The 14477-nt window shown below is 46.7% G+C and overlaps 1 long non-coding RNA gene across 1 annotated transcript in view; it reads right to left on the bottom strand.

Annotated features, from left to right (window-relative positions):
• Positions 1 to 678: 678 nt before the first annotated feature.
• The window catches only part of LOC146035997 (uncharacterized), a 63602-nt gene continuing 49803 nt past the window's right edge, over positions 679 to 14477 (bottom strand). Inside the window, exon 3 of the long non-coding RNA XR_014460755.1 lies at positions 679 to 1851. This is a non-coding gene — a long non-coding RNA (uncharacterized LOC146035997). The remainder of the gene's footprint in view (positions 1852 to 14477) is intronic.

Below are 14477 nucleotides of genomic sequence, written 5' to 3' on the forward strand. Positions count from 1 at the left end.
ACACCATGTCAGTGATCAGGTTACCTATCCATTGTCATATTGTCACATTACAGGTGCAATAAAGAGGTAGATTTTGTGGAAAAGTCGGTGTCAATGTCTGTATGCGCCACATGGGGGTATCGGTATTTTCAAGGATTGTGGTTAGGTGTATGTGGCCATATCTGTATAACCTCAGATGCTAACCTCCATGCTGATATCAAATACGCTTTGCAGGGCCAAATTAATTTGGGTGGTTAATGTCCATTTCTATCCACTGTATAGAAAATATAGAAAACTTTGGTGAACCAAGGAACACAGGGGCAGATGTATTAAGCTTGGCAAAGAGATAAACTGGAGTTAACATGGAAGGAGATAAAGCACCAGCCAATCAGCTGTGTTTGAAATATGACAGTTGGGAGTTGATTGGCTGGTGCGTTATCTCCTTCCACTTTATCTCCAGTTTATCTCTTCACCAGGCTTAATACATCTGCCCCATTGAGCCATAATCAAAAGGTGTCAGGAGAGAAAGAGAACATAAATGCTAGAGTGTGGAGGTGATTTAATTAACCGCCAGGGTCCATAGTAACCTTGTGCCGGGACTTGTTTCCATGTGATATTTTGGTTAATGGTTTTGGCTCATTTTACAAGAGAATCAAATAAGGTGCGGACAAAAATGTTCAACATTTTTTATTGGCACAGTTACAGTTTTCTGTGGATTATGTGTGAGGGTAGAGGCTACTATGGAACCGTTGTCCTATTGCCTCATACAGTAGATAAAATGGTTAAAAAACGATAGTTTGGTAACAATATAGAAGTCTGTTATTTGTAATGGGATCATGGTGTGTTACAGTAAGTGTTTAAACAGTATAATTCACAGGTCCTCAAACTTGATCCTCAGGACCCCACGCAGTGCATGTTTTGCAGGTCTCCTCACAAAATCAAGTGAAATAACTAGCTCCACCTGTGGCACTTTTAAAAGGTGTCAGTGAGTAATGAGTGCACCTGCGTACCTGCCCAGTGACCTGGAAATCGTGAAATGTGTGTGGTCCTGAGGACCGAGTTTGAGAGGCCTTGGGACAATGGCACACTTTCCTAGCCAGTGTAACACTGATCTAGATGTGTCATACGAAGTTCACTTATGACCGCAGATCCCAAAATACTGTATGTAAGAACCACGATTTCTGTCTATAAAGAGCTGTAGCATGTATTGAGTATCAGCTGTCCAGACAAAGAAGGGTAAAGTACAAAGCACATGTAGTAGGGGAATTTAGCACATCATATAATGGGTAGTAACAGTAGGAAGAGGAACAGAGAGGTGGGTGGGAGGACAGAGGAGGAGAACAGGGGAGGATGGATATTAAGGAGGAGGGGAGAGGAGGAGAGTCTCACTATCCAGGTTGGGAAAGAAGAAACAAGGTGCAACATAGAAAAGGATGAAAAGGAGAAAGAGGAGAATTGGGGACAGGGAGAGAGGGGAGGACAGCATATAAGCAGACGGGAGGAGATATTGCCTGAGGAACGGGGGAGGATATTGCAGAAAGAGAGAGAGAGGTGGGAGGGGGTGGCTTCATAGAAGAAGAGGGAAAGAAGAATGGACACTAAAAGCACAAGATACGGTCTGATGAATGGATGGTAGAGATAGCAGAGATGAGATGGATGCAGATCAGTGAAAGGAATCATAAATCACCGCTTGTCTCCATCCACAGAGGCTGGGAAGAGCAGCTACTGCAGGCAATCGGGATCCGACCACCTGTGCCACCGAGGAGCTTGGAGCTATTGTACTGTGGGAGCTGGCTTCTCACACCTACACTCCATTCAGTGCGTCCTGTTCACCTCCATCCTCTGGATCCAGTCACCAGGAATACGTTAGCCCTGGAAACAAAAAAAAACAGGAAATAATCAGGTGGGAAGTGCATTTGCCATATCCTCAGTTAGCACATGAAGAAATTCCTGTCTCGGAGGAAGGCTGCTTGGACAGAAGGAAGGATGTGGGGAAGCAGGTAGGCTGAATGAGACCCGGATTGCCCTGACACATTGGACGACTGTGCATCATCAGTGCAAGGATTCCAGTGACAGCCTTGTGTGCAGCAGCCAATCCTGGCCTATCCCAGCGCCCCAAAGCAGTCACTTCCACTTTATGTTACCCAGAGATTGTTTTGTTTCCCTCTGTGTCTCTCACGTGTGCATGTGGATACTGTCACTGCGTGTGCACAAGACTTCCCTAACTTGCACTGTGTACAGAGAGGGGGCATGACCTGTCTCGGGTCACCTTTGGAGGTAGCGGACCCTTTCTCTCAACAGTAATACATTTTAACGCCATTGGTAACTTTTTTATCCACTTTGCACCTAAAACAATAGACCTGCTGACATTTTTGGCCAATTGAACATGACTCCAATGCACTGGTCACATCTACAGGAATACATTGCTGCACTGACATTTCTACATGGTTTATAAGAGATTAGAGCTGAAGTCTTCACCTTTACAGGGGATTAGCAGTTTTACAGCCAAATCTGTTTACATTCAGTAAATCTTTTTATGTGTTGCAATATACAATTGTTATCCCCGGAGATGATAAAAGCCTGTGGACTTGAAACGGAGCCACCTACCGCGGCACATCTGGAGGAGATTATATGAAGGGCACACTTGTCCTAATTTAAGGACCCTAACAATGGAGGTACCTAGCACAGGGCTCCATCCCCCCTCTCCAGATGTTATGATATTTGGATCAGTATTAGGAGATTATCTTTGTCTTCAGTAAAGAATTTTTAAACAAAAGACGACGGTTGGTGAAGTTTTCCTGACCAGATCTGGTCGGAGAGGGAGGAGGAGGAGGAGAGCAGCTGCTCCGGTGGAATCTGCTCCCAGAAAGTCATGCTGTGCATGGTAGGTACTCATTGCTAACACAAGGCACGAGCACGTTTATATGACCCAGATTAGCAGAGTGTATGTATATATGTATGTATATGCAGATGCTTAGTGTTCTAGCCTCTGTACACAGGATAGAAATAATGCACTCGGTCTCTGTCAGTAAAGTCAATTAAAGGGGGTTGATCATCTTTATATGACTGCATTATGTTGGAGTTTCTGTGCCTTTTAGCCATGTATTATCAGCCAAGCTGTTTATGTCCCTTACCACTGAATAGTAAAATCCCTTTACATTTCACCGTATACAGGCCCTTATTCTGGTTGGTGCGGCCGGAGCCGCATATGCGGCTCCGACCGTGCAGGCGAATCCCCGCCTTCCATACGGATCGCCACGGCCGTCCGTACGCGGATATGTGGCGATCCGCATGAAATTGGACGGGGATACGCCTCCTCCATGGTGGGAGCAGCCCCTGCATTCGATGGTCGCCGAACATCGAATGCAGGGCCGCACGCTCCACCAGGTCCCGCAACACAAGACCACACGGACACTTGTCCGTGTGAAATCTTGTATGGGGGCGGGCAGCTGACATCCGGCGATGTCAGATGCCCGCCCCGTACCCACGCGTCACGGCCTCATTACCATGCATACGCCCCGCGTTTGCATGGGAACGCCCATGAAACGCGGGGCGTATGCATAGGGTAATGAGGATAAGTAGCCCCTCACGCCCCTCTACGCCCCCTGTGCGGCGTATAGAGAATCCTTGCGGCGAAATCGCCTGCACATGCGCAGAGTGACCTCTGCACATGCGCAGAAGATAAACATCGGCGGCCTGTACGCAAGCGGGAATATCCGCATCGATCAGAATAAGGGCCATTGTGACATCTCTCACGGAGATGTTAGCACTTGAAGGGTTAAAAAAAACCCTCTCACATACAGCATAAAGACAATCTTGGGGTGGGATGAATATTTTTTAGAAAAAGTAATGTTTGTAAAATTTGTCGGAATGCATGTAGTAACAAGCCTAGAGGTCTATTTAAGTAAAAGTGGCCATATAATAGGTGATACACGTGCGACTTGGTCACGTTTTATGCGATTACTGTGATCAATCACTTAAAAAACATCCAAATCGCATATATTTGACAGCAGGTCCAATGCAATGTGTGATTCTGTGCACATTGCGAGTCGCACTGGGTGTAGGAGAGATCTGTCGGATCGCAGCCAAGCCAGACAGGCGCATGCCATATATCGTATGCAAAAGGGCTGCATACAACATATCGAAACCTCCCGGGTGGTTCAAGGGGGGATCACAGACAACATCTCTGCTCAGAGAAGTCGTACTAGTGTATGGGGGCCTTCTCACTCTTCTACTGTCTATGGGCAGGATGTACTAAGCTAAAAATGCGGTAAAACCCCCGTTTTCGGGGGTCTTTCCACATTTCCTAATATATGAATCCCCGGCCGCCGCATCACTGCATAGCAGGGTATCGCCACCCAAAGGATACCCTATAGAAGCCTATGGGCTTCTTTTCGCAGCCCACCACTTCCACCGCAAACCCGCCGCCCCCCCTCCCTCCGGCTTACCTTGCTGCAGGTCCTCCTGGACCTGGAAGGTAAAACCCCTCCTCCCCCTAGCAACGCAGCTATATGTCCTTCCAGCTGCAGGGGGGAGGAGAAGGCGCCGGGGACAGCCATGCCATAGGTGCCAATTATGTGGGTGCTCAAGGGCCCGAGCACCCATGGAAATTGATGAGCACCCACGGGCCCGAGCCCCGCTGCTGGGCCGCCATATTAACTTGCTAATTTGCGGCTGCAGCACCCACATTACCGGACCCGCCACCCGGGAAACAATATGCCAGGAAGAGTGTATTCTGTCCGTGGAGTACCTGCACTGTGGGGGCATTTATGTACCTGCACTGTGGGGGCTTTTATGTACCTGCACTGTGGGAGCATTTATGTACCTGCACTGTGGGGGCATTTATGTACCTGCACTGCGGGAGCATTTATGTACCTGCACTGCGGGAGCATTTATGTACCTGCACTGTGGGGGCTTTTATGTACCTGCACTGTGGGGGCATTTATGTACCTGCACTGTGGGAGCATTTATGTACCTGCACTGTGGGGGCATTTATGTACCTGCACTGCGGGGGCATTTATGTACCTGCACTGCGGGAGCATTTATGTACCTGCAATGTGGGAGCATGTATGTACCTGCACTGTGGGGGCTTTTATGTACCTGCACTGTGGGGGCATTTATGTATGTGGAACTCTGTTGCCGTAATTTAAATATTGGAGACAACTGTGCTCCGTAATATAAATTGGTATTATTTTGTGGCCCTTCCCCATGAAGCCACTCCTCTATATTTTTGGCTTGAGCACCCAAAAGCAAAAACATAAATCGGCACCCAGGAGCCACGCTGAGCTGTCCCGGCATGAGGGGAGGAGGAGGTGCCCAGGGGGGTGACGAAACTCCCCCCCCCCCCCCGCACACCACATTACAGGTATCGCGGGGGAGCCTCCATCACCGCACTGCGATGCCAGCTGCATATGTTAATAAATTTGCGCTGGCATCACGGCGGCCGGGCGGTGAGGGGCGGCGATGTTTATTAATATATCACGCCCTTTTTAAGAAGATTAAAAAATTATAAAAAATATATAAAAAATAATAAATTGTCGAAACTTTAATACAACGTCACCGGAATATGACATCTTTGAAATACAGCAACAAAAAAACCCTTACATGCTATTGGTCGTGATCGCGACTGTCGGGCAGTTGAACAGTTGGGATTCCAGCAATGGCATTGTACCCGCAGGGATTCAGACTGTCTACGAGTCAGGGTGTGTGTGTGTGTCTGTGTGTGTGTTATATCTGATGACCTCCTACCTCAAATGTAGGCAGTTGCAACTCGCGTTAAGCTCAAATTAAGTGGGTGATTTGACAAAAATGTATATGAGCGCTTGAAATTGAAATGAGTATAGCAATAAATAAATAAATATATAAATACAAATAAATTAAGTTAAAGTGAACATCTGTAGGAAAAAAAGGGGTTAATGTTTACTCTCCTTTGAGATTTGGTTAGAAGTCCCAGCGTGCCCTGTCCCTAACTTACCCTATCAGCATTGGTGGAAAAGTGCTTTTCTGTGGCTAGGCAGCAGTGGAGCCAGCAGGATTCTTCATCAGCACTGCTGTCTGTCCGCCGCTCCGTCTATTGTCATTTCCAGGTGCGGCGTGCAGATAAGGGTTTCTGTAGCATATACTGTAGTAGTTGCTTGTGGGGGGGCATTTACCTGGTACATTTATTTATTTACAGTTTCTTATATAGCACACACATATTCCGCAGCGCTTTACAGAGTATAGTTGAACATTCACATCAGTCCCTGCCCCAGTGGAGCTTACAATCTATATTCCTTACCACATGTATACGTGCACACAGACATTCTAGGGTTAATTTTTGTTGGAAGCCTATTGACCTACCAGTATATTTTTGGATTGTGACAGGAAACCGGAGAGCCCGGAGGAAACCCACGCGAACACAGGAGAATATACAAACTCCGCACAGTTAGGGCCATGATGGGTATTGAACCCATGATTTCAGCGCTGTGAGGCAGTAATGCTAACCATTACACTATCTGGCGGTTCAGCTCTGGGCGCCGCCACCTTACAACAGCTTGAAGCCGCCAGTACAGAGTGACAGCTGCTACTGGACTCCTGAGCGCAGGAGTAGAGGCACCGCAAGAACTGCTCCCCCCATACTTGTCACCCAGACGGTGCTTCTGCCCATGGCAGTGCCAGTTCCGCAGATAGAGAGAGGGGTATCAGATGGCCTGGGATGGAAGGCTTGGGAGTTGGGCCCCAAGAATTATGGGGCCCTTGGGCAAGTGCCCATAAAGCCCATGCGTTAAGACGGCCCTGTCATCAACCTGGCAAGAACCCAGGTCAAGGATGCGGTATCAATGGGGTATAAGCTATAGTGCTCAATGTCAAGGAGCAGCAACAAAGGCATGGGGATTGAGGAAATGCTAGCCAGGTTAGGTATGTTCACATTAGAGAAGAGGCATCTAAGAGGAGGTATGATTAATATATACAAATACATCAAGGGTCAATTCAGAGAACTGTTTACCAAGAGATCGGTACACAAGACACGTGGTCACCATCTAAGTTTCACACTCAGTGAAGGAAGGGTTTCTTACAGTAATGGCAGGTAAGTTATGGAATACTCTGCCAGAGAAGGTTGGGATACTCAGTTGATACTTTGAAAAACAGGGTTAGACATATTTTTAGAAGAAACAAAGTATCCAGGGTTATAACAATTCATTATAAACTTTCTAATCAGGCCCAAATTCTGTCCTTGTGCTTCTTTTTCCACAGAGGTAATCCTCATACCCAACTAAACCTGCTGCTTCTGTCACTCCAAGGTGGTCTCAAACAATCAAGTCCTCTCTTTTCTTCAATCATCCTGATCTTCTATTGCAGCCTTAACCAAAGTCCCTGCGCTAGGCTACAAGACCTCTCCTACAGGGAATGCCTGTTATGTATAGGGTGATTCAGGTTATCATTTAAAGCAGGCAATCCTAACCAGGGTCCTCAAGGCACACAAACAGTGCTGGTTTTAGTGATATCCAGGCTTGAGCACAGGTGACTTACTTAGTACCTCAGTTATTTTGATTTAACCATCTGTGTTAAAGCCTGGATATCACTAAAACCTGCACTGGTGGTGTGTCTTGAGGACCATGGTTGGGAATGCCTGATTTATAGGGAACATGTGATAATAAAATAAACAAGCAATGTAACTTGGTTTATCTTTCTCCTCTCCAGAGATTGGCGGCATCACCAAGAGAACAGGTCTAAGTGAAAATGATTCCAGGGGGGCGACGAGAAGGAATGAATCCGGGTTGTCCAGAAGAGTCTAAGGAAGACCATGAAGAACGTATTTTAGCCATGTTGGGTATTATTGGAACCATCTTAAACCTGCTGGTTATTATCTTTGTTTATATATACACAACCATCTAGAACCTTATGATGTACTGATTTGTTTACTGGGCCTATACAGCCTGTGAGAAGAGGGTACCCCACTAGACATCATAGGGTGGTCATGAAGGCCTCTGTGTACTGTGGATGATACTGATTTATACAACTGCTCATTTTATGGAATGGAAATGATGACGAGGAACACATCCCATCTCCTAGAACCACTGCCACAGGTAATTAACCTTAGCAACCTGGAGGAAGCAAATGCGGGCTCCTGTCGAACACCTCAATTTTCCACCTTTTTCTATGGAGCCTACATAGTTATTCAAGATGTCCTGGATTTTTGTATGCATCTAAGGTACCGGCAACAGTGCCAGACTCACACCACGCCAATACCATCCCATGCTCTCCAGCCAGCATGCTAAGAACAATCCCAGAGATGCCAGGGACAGCCTCACTACACGAGGGCTGTGCATATATAATAGGACTCTGTCATGTGCGATGGTCGAGAGGTTCATCCATGTTGGATTGCCTACAAGAGGATAAAACAGGGCACTGCTGGTTTTCTGTCATGCTCACAGTATTGTTAAGAGAACCATGATAAAGAGAATAAGATGCCAGTTGTGCTGGCTAAAGAAATGTACCACATTTTCATTGTGTGCATTCCAGGACCCAATGTTATCTTAAGCTACAGCTATATTTGTGAAATAAGATGAGGCAACGTAGACTCAGCGTATCCGGTACACAATGCACTAATGTAGAAAATGGTCTAAGAAACAAGTTGCATTAGAATTCAGAATGCATTGAAAGGCCGCTCACCCGCTGGTATTGACATGTGGCGGTGCTTGAGGATAGGGCGGGTCAACGAGAACACAGCACAAACATTCCTGAATACAAGCACAGATTCTGGTGGGTTTTGGCTTATTGGAAGAAGTTTATTAAATTCTTATTTCTGTTTACCCGTTTTTACTAGGATTAATCAATGTTAACAAAAGCATGTATTTGATACCAGCCAGAGGTGTCATTACAGTTGGTGTCTACCAGTGCGTACTCCTTGCGCAAGCTATAGTTGGGTGCATGAAAGTGGTGTGATATTTTGGCCACTCCCCTTTTCCCTTCACATTGAGGGTTGCTCAGCACTCCAGGAGCTGCCGGACCCCCCAGTCTCTCCCAGCACAGTGTGGAATGCACAAGCAATTCCGCTGCCCTGCTAATTCGGTGTCACCCCCTCGGATGGTGTCATCCCCTTGAAGCCACTGTAAGGGCCACTAAAGCCAACTTGGACCTTCAGTCTTAATAATATACCAAATAGAGCAATTCTTCCTGGGTTTCTTGATGATGATGATGATGTCATCAGTCTTGTTCAGTGTATACAACTATTCAGCAAACTGCAATATAAGATGCTGGAGGGGTAAGGTGTAATCTAACACTTGGGGTGGTATTCAATTGTTATATCACGCCTGATCTCCCATCTAATTGAGGGATGAAATGCTGGTGAGAAACAATTGAATACCACCCTTTGACTTTTATTTACCCATTTATATTGACTTTGACCTCTACTAACCGCATCTTATTAAATAAACTTGTACTTTAAAATATCTGAAAATTTGTATGAGAAACATTCTAATGCTAGGCCCCACGCCAGGACACTGCCAGCCGCGAATGGGACAGTCCCCCAAAAAATTAGGACTGTACCGTAAAAATAGGGGCAATTGGGAGATATGCATTGTGTCTTGCATCCATAGTTATTTCTATCTTGGGTGCAATGTGTGAGGTGCACACGCGTCCCTGGGTCCAGTGGACCGCACGCACTGCACCCCACCTTTCAGGGAAAATGGCCGCTGCGCATGCACAGTAGAAATTTGTGACTCCAGAACATGGTGGGCGCCATGTTTCAGGAGACATGCACATACACAGTAGGCTCTGGCATGATGCCAGAGTATACTACGCTGTGAAGAGGAGCGGGCCCACCTGGAGTTTGCAAACACATCCTGCCTGCATCAATTAGAGCCAGTGAGAAAACAATAAGACAATTGCCATAGGAAGCAGCGTATGCATCACAAAGGTGCACTGTACACTGTATCCCTTTCCTTACATTGCCTATGTTATAGCTGCAGAATGAAAGTTAAGGAGAGAAATACAAGTGACAGGTTTATGTGTTTGCGGCAGTTATATAAGACAATGTGAATGCAGCATTTTCTTTATAGCTAATTTTTGCCTTTTTTTTATATCTCTTTCACCCTGTAAACTGATGGCATTTATCTGGGCCAAGGTTTAGTCACGTGGCCCCTCCAGGCTGCCCACCCCTGTGTTATGTGACTCAGTGTTCCTAGCACTGAGCAGTGGTCGCGCCGTGTTACTGGTAAGTGCTAGGCATTTCATGCCAGCCATAGTCCCCTGTAGTTTTACTTCCCTGACAGCACAGCAACCTCCTGGGTAGTAGCAGATTTCCAGTTTTAACCAGCTTACACTAACTACAGGGTTATTTTTACATAAGGCACTTCCATTGGGCATGGATTTGACAAGTGCTGCTAATAATCGGGGCCTCTCTGATATCACTTTTCCCCCTGAACATGTTGTGATGCCGTTTGTTGTCCATTATTTAAATACTGTGTATCTCCCACTTCAGCAAGGCATCTTTAGTAGTGGTGTCAAGAGGCGGGGGATACAAATTAACCTGGCTCAGGCGGGTCCCTGTTACCTGGCAGTAGGGATGGCCATCGGCCATCGATGATTTGAAATCATCGGTGGTTTATGGCTGATGTAGAATGGTTTTGTCATTAATGGGGGGAGAACCAGATGGTTTCCCTCCATCGATGTCAAGCATAAAAAAACAGTTTTCAGTAACATGATTAGACCAGGCCCCCCGAAAAGTACCTGGGCCCAACCAGGCTCCTTACCGCCCTGTCTATAAGTGATCAACAGCTGCTTTACAAAACAGAGCAGCGGGGATTACTGGCTTCCCCAACTGTCTCCTCTGCCTGCGAAACACTGTGGCATGCAGGAGAGTGGAACAGTGTCCAATTAGATCAGGTGTGGTCAAACCGGGCCTTGAGATCTACCAACGGTCCATGTTTTCCAAATCACCTAGCAGGTGCACAGGTGTAGTCATTACTAACTGTCACATTGTCAAACATGCTGCATTTATTCCAACTATAGGTCCACAAGTTGTATGGAATACATAAACTGTTGGTAGATCTTGAGGACAGGGTTGGCCACCTGCAAATAGAGGAACTGTCCTGCAGTAATCGGGACAGTTAGGAGGAATGCAATATGATACAATTAACCATCTGTGTAAGTCATGAATATACTTAAAACCTGGACCATTGGGGTGCCTTGAGGACCGGGTTTGGGAACTTCTGCCATAATATCACTAAAAGGATTTTGCAGATCCATTAGAATGCCGGTGAATCAGACTTAGATAAACCGCCACTGGAATGAATGGGTATTCGTGATGGTTAATAAATGTAAAGAACAAAGATGTAAATCCCCTGTGTTTGGAACAAGCTGCTGTCATGATTTATAGGCAGTTTCTGGTGTAGTTCTGGATCAGGAACCACTTGACTTTAGCATATTCTAAACCTTCATGACAGCTTTTCTCACTCAGCAAGCTGGGGATCTCCACAGGGAAGCCAGGCCTCGATTTCATACAGCGACAAAACTGCAGAGTTATCGTTATTATTATATATATATTCAGCAGAGGTTCTCAAACTTCACTTCATGTACTGTACCTAAAGGAAATACTGTGTGGAACTTGGATATCAGAATATGGTGTATGCTGTGTAACAGGTGTATCACTGTATGTCACAGCATCTCTGCATAGGAAGAGAATGGGGCCTACTGTATATACTTGGGGATGTCAGCAAACACTTTGCAGCATTCAGAGGAGAAAATATAATCTACCCCTAGCTCCCAGTGGGTTTGGGTCATTGGGTGGACCCAATTTAGGTTGACATGCATTAGGTCGACATAGGGAAGGGCGACAGTCAAAATGTTGACATGGGGTTTTTCACTTTTTTTGAGCCGACATGTGCCAACAGGTGGTATTTCATGCCCTATCAACCAACTAGGGCATGGAGGGAGAATAAAATAGTGTGCCGGAAGCATGGCGAGGGGACGCGGTGTTACGTTCTGGTGTCCATGTTGACATTCGGGTAAAAAAAAAGTGCAAAAACCCCATGTTGACTTTTTGACTGTTGACCTTCCGCATGTCGGCCAGATGCTTGTGTCGACATAACCCCATGTTGACCTTCAGTCATGGTGACCTTCAGTCGTCGACCTATTGCTTGTCTGTCCAATGATACATACCCGCCCCCATGCTTCGGGCACGGTGCCTCACTGCACCACACTATTATATTCTCTCTCTCTCTCAACAGCATAGTTGGCTCTGGGCAAAGCAATACACTGGGGCCCATACATCATAAAATACCCCTCCTGTGCCATCCATATGTTCTATCCACGCTGATTGGTGAGTAGCTCCAGTCATCCATCAATCAGCCAGGATGCCCATTGAATTGCTGTCCCTCCTCCTACACTGCTGCTGCATCCTGCTGCTGTGGGGCTCCGCCTCCTCCTCCCTGCACCCGGAAGGGGATGCACAGGGCTAGGGAGGATGAGGTCACTGGTCCGGGTAACACAGCAGGAGGCTGCCCGGACACAGGCGAGGGAGGAGGGAGATTCTATGGGGTATTGCCAGTTTTTGCTGGCGCTACTCCCCATGGTGAAAACCCTGCGTGTGGGATTTCCTGCATACCAAAACACTGTAAAAACCACAATAGTGGGGTTTTTACCGCATTTTTCCTTTAGTGCATCCCACCCAATGTCTGGCTGCAGGATGAGTCAGATAGAGTGTGCTGCCTGGCTGCTCTGGTTGTGTGATCAGTGGTGTAGCTTGGTTCCACGGTGTCCGGAGCAAGGGCACCTGTTTGGGACGCCGGAGGCAGGGATGCGGCGCCATGACGTTGATGACGTCATGGCACCGCATCCCTGCCTCCGGCGTCCCAAACCGGCACATGCGCAGTGAGAGCGCACGCCGGGTTTTAACTGTCCCCAGTGCAGACTGATGCCGGGCACAGCGGGGAGCGGGCGAGCAGGGCGGGGGAGCCGGCAGCAGAGCTCCGGCACCAGGTGACATGTCGGCGCCTGGAGCTGGTGCTCCGCCGATACCACCCTAGCTACGCCTCTGTGTGTGATCAGAACACAATCCTCCTTGGCTTGGAGACCCCTAGCATTGTGGGACATGGGCAGCTGTCTTTGTGTCTTCTCCTGCAGTTGTGTCTGCAGCTGTCTTTGTGTCTTCTCCTGCAGTTGTGTCTGCAACTTTATGCTAATTCCATTATAATGCATTTCCCTGGTATCATCATGAGAGGCTCGGGACATTTAAAGTGGCTCTTTTACACGCCCACATTGCCAGCCTGTCACCTTCTACCCCCTAACACACCCACACCAGCATGCCACCTTCTACCCACTAATACATCCTTACCACCTGTTTGTCACCCTTTCTGGGCCTCAGGCAGACCCACAGGTGTGTCGACCCACTTGGAATCTTCCCATGGCTTCTTTTGCCAATCTACCCCTGGCAGCTGCCCAGTGTGCCTATATGTTAAGATGGCAACAAAATAACCAAAGTTATAGTTTTGGGAGCTTGATATGATCGCATTCTCTATATATGGCTGCTGCTTTAACGTGGAGGATAGTCAGTCCTCACAAAAGTCAAAATGCAAATATTATGCTAATGAGAATATCACATGAGCAGAAAAAGCAGCGCTAAACAAGTTTGAAATAAAAATCAATGTTTAATACCCAATAATAATAAACACGTTAATCTAAAATCATCACATATAAAAGGCACACAAAGAATATTTGATTAAAATGGCCTGAGGTATTGAAAAGCCACATCAATATGTAGTGGGTCTGGGGACATATATTAAAGCCATATTTTCCAAATCTGGATGGAGGAATAAGGGGGAGGTATTTATAATTACCAAGCTGGTCGCCACAAGTGGAACAGCAAGTGTCCTGGAATAAGACGCAGTCCAATGCACTCCTTGGGTGAAATGTAATAGGATGAGAGATTCAGAAAGTGAGAGATTTGGTAAGAAATCTCTAGTTTTTTTAAAGTGGCAATCATTTACACTGCAACACCAGTTTGATTTTGCAGTGTAAATGATTGCCGCTTTAAAAAAACCTGGAGATTTTCTGAATTTCTCATCCTATTACATTTGACCCCTGGTGTAGAATACATGCAAGCAGTTATTTGGCATAACGGGATAGGGTTGTATTGTCGACCCGACTTAAGTCGACATTCATTAGGTTGACACCGTTGGGTCGACAGGGTTCTAGGTCAACAAATGCGTTAGTATGACGGGTTAGGTCGACAGGTCGCGAGGTCGACATGGATTTTTTAAACTTTTTTTTTTTAGTCGACATGTCCACTAGGGCATGGTGGGAGAATAAAATAGTGTGCCAAGCGCAGCAAGGCACCATACCCGAAGCATGGGGAGCGAAGCAAGGGTCTGTGGTTGACTTCCATCTGTGTCCATGTCGACTGTGTGGACATTCGGGTAAAAAAACAGTGAAAAAACCCATGTCGACCTTGCGACCTAACCCATGTCGACCTAACACATTTGTCGACCTAAACCTATGTCGACCTTGTCCCATGTCGA

Source organism: Crinia signifera, chromosome 9 (genome assembly GCF_055691185.1).
Source record: "Crinia signifera chromosome 9, ASM5569118v1, whole genome shotgun sequence".
Classification (NCBI taxonomy): domain Eukaryota; kingdom Metazoa; phylum Chordata; class Amphibia; order Anura; family Myobatrachidae; genus Crinia; species Crinia signifera.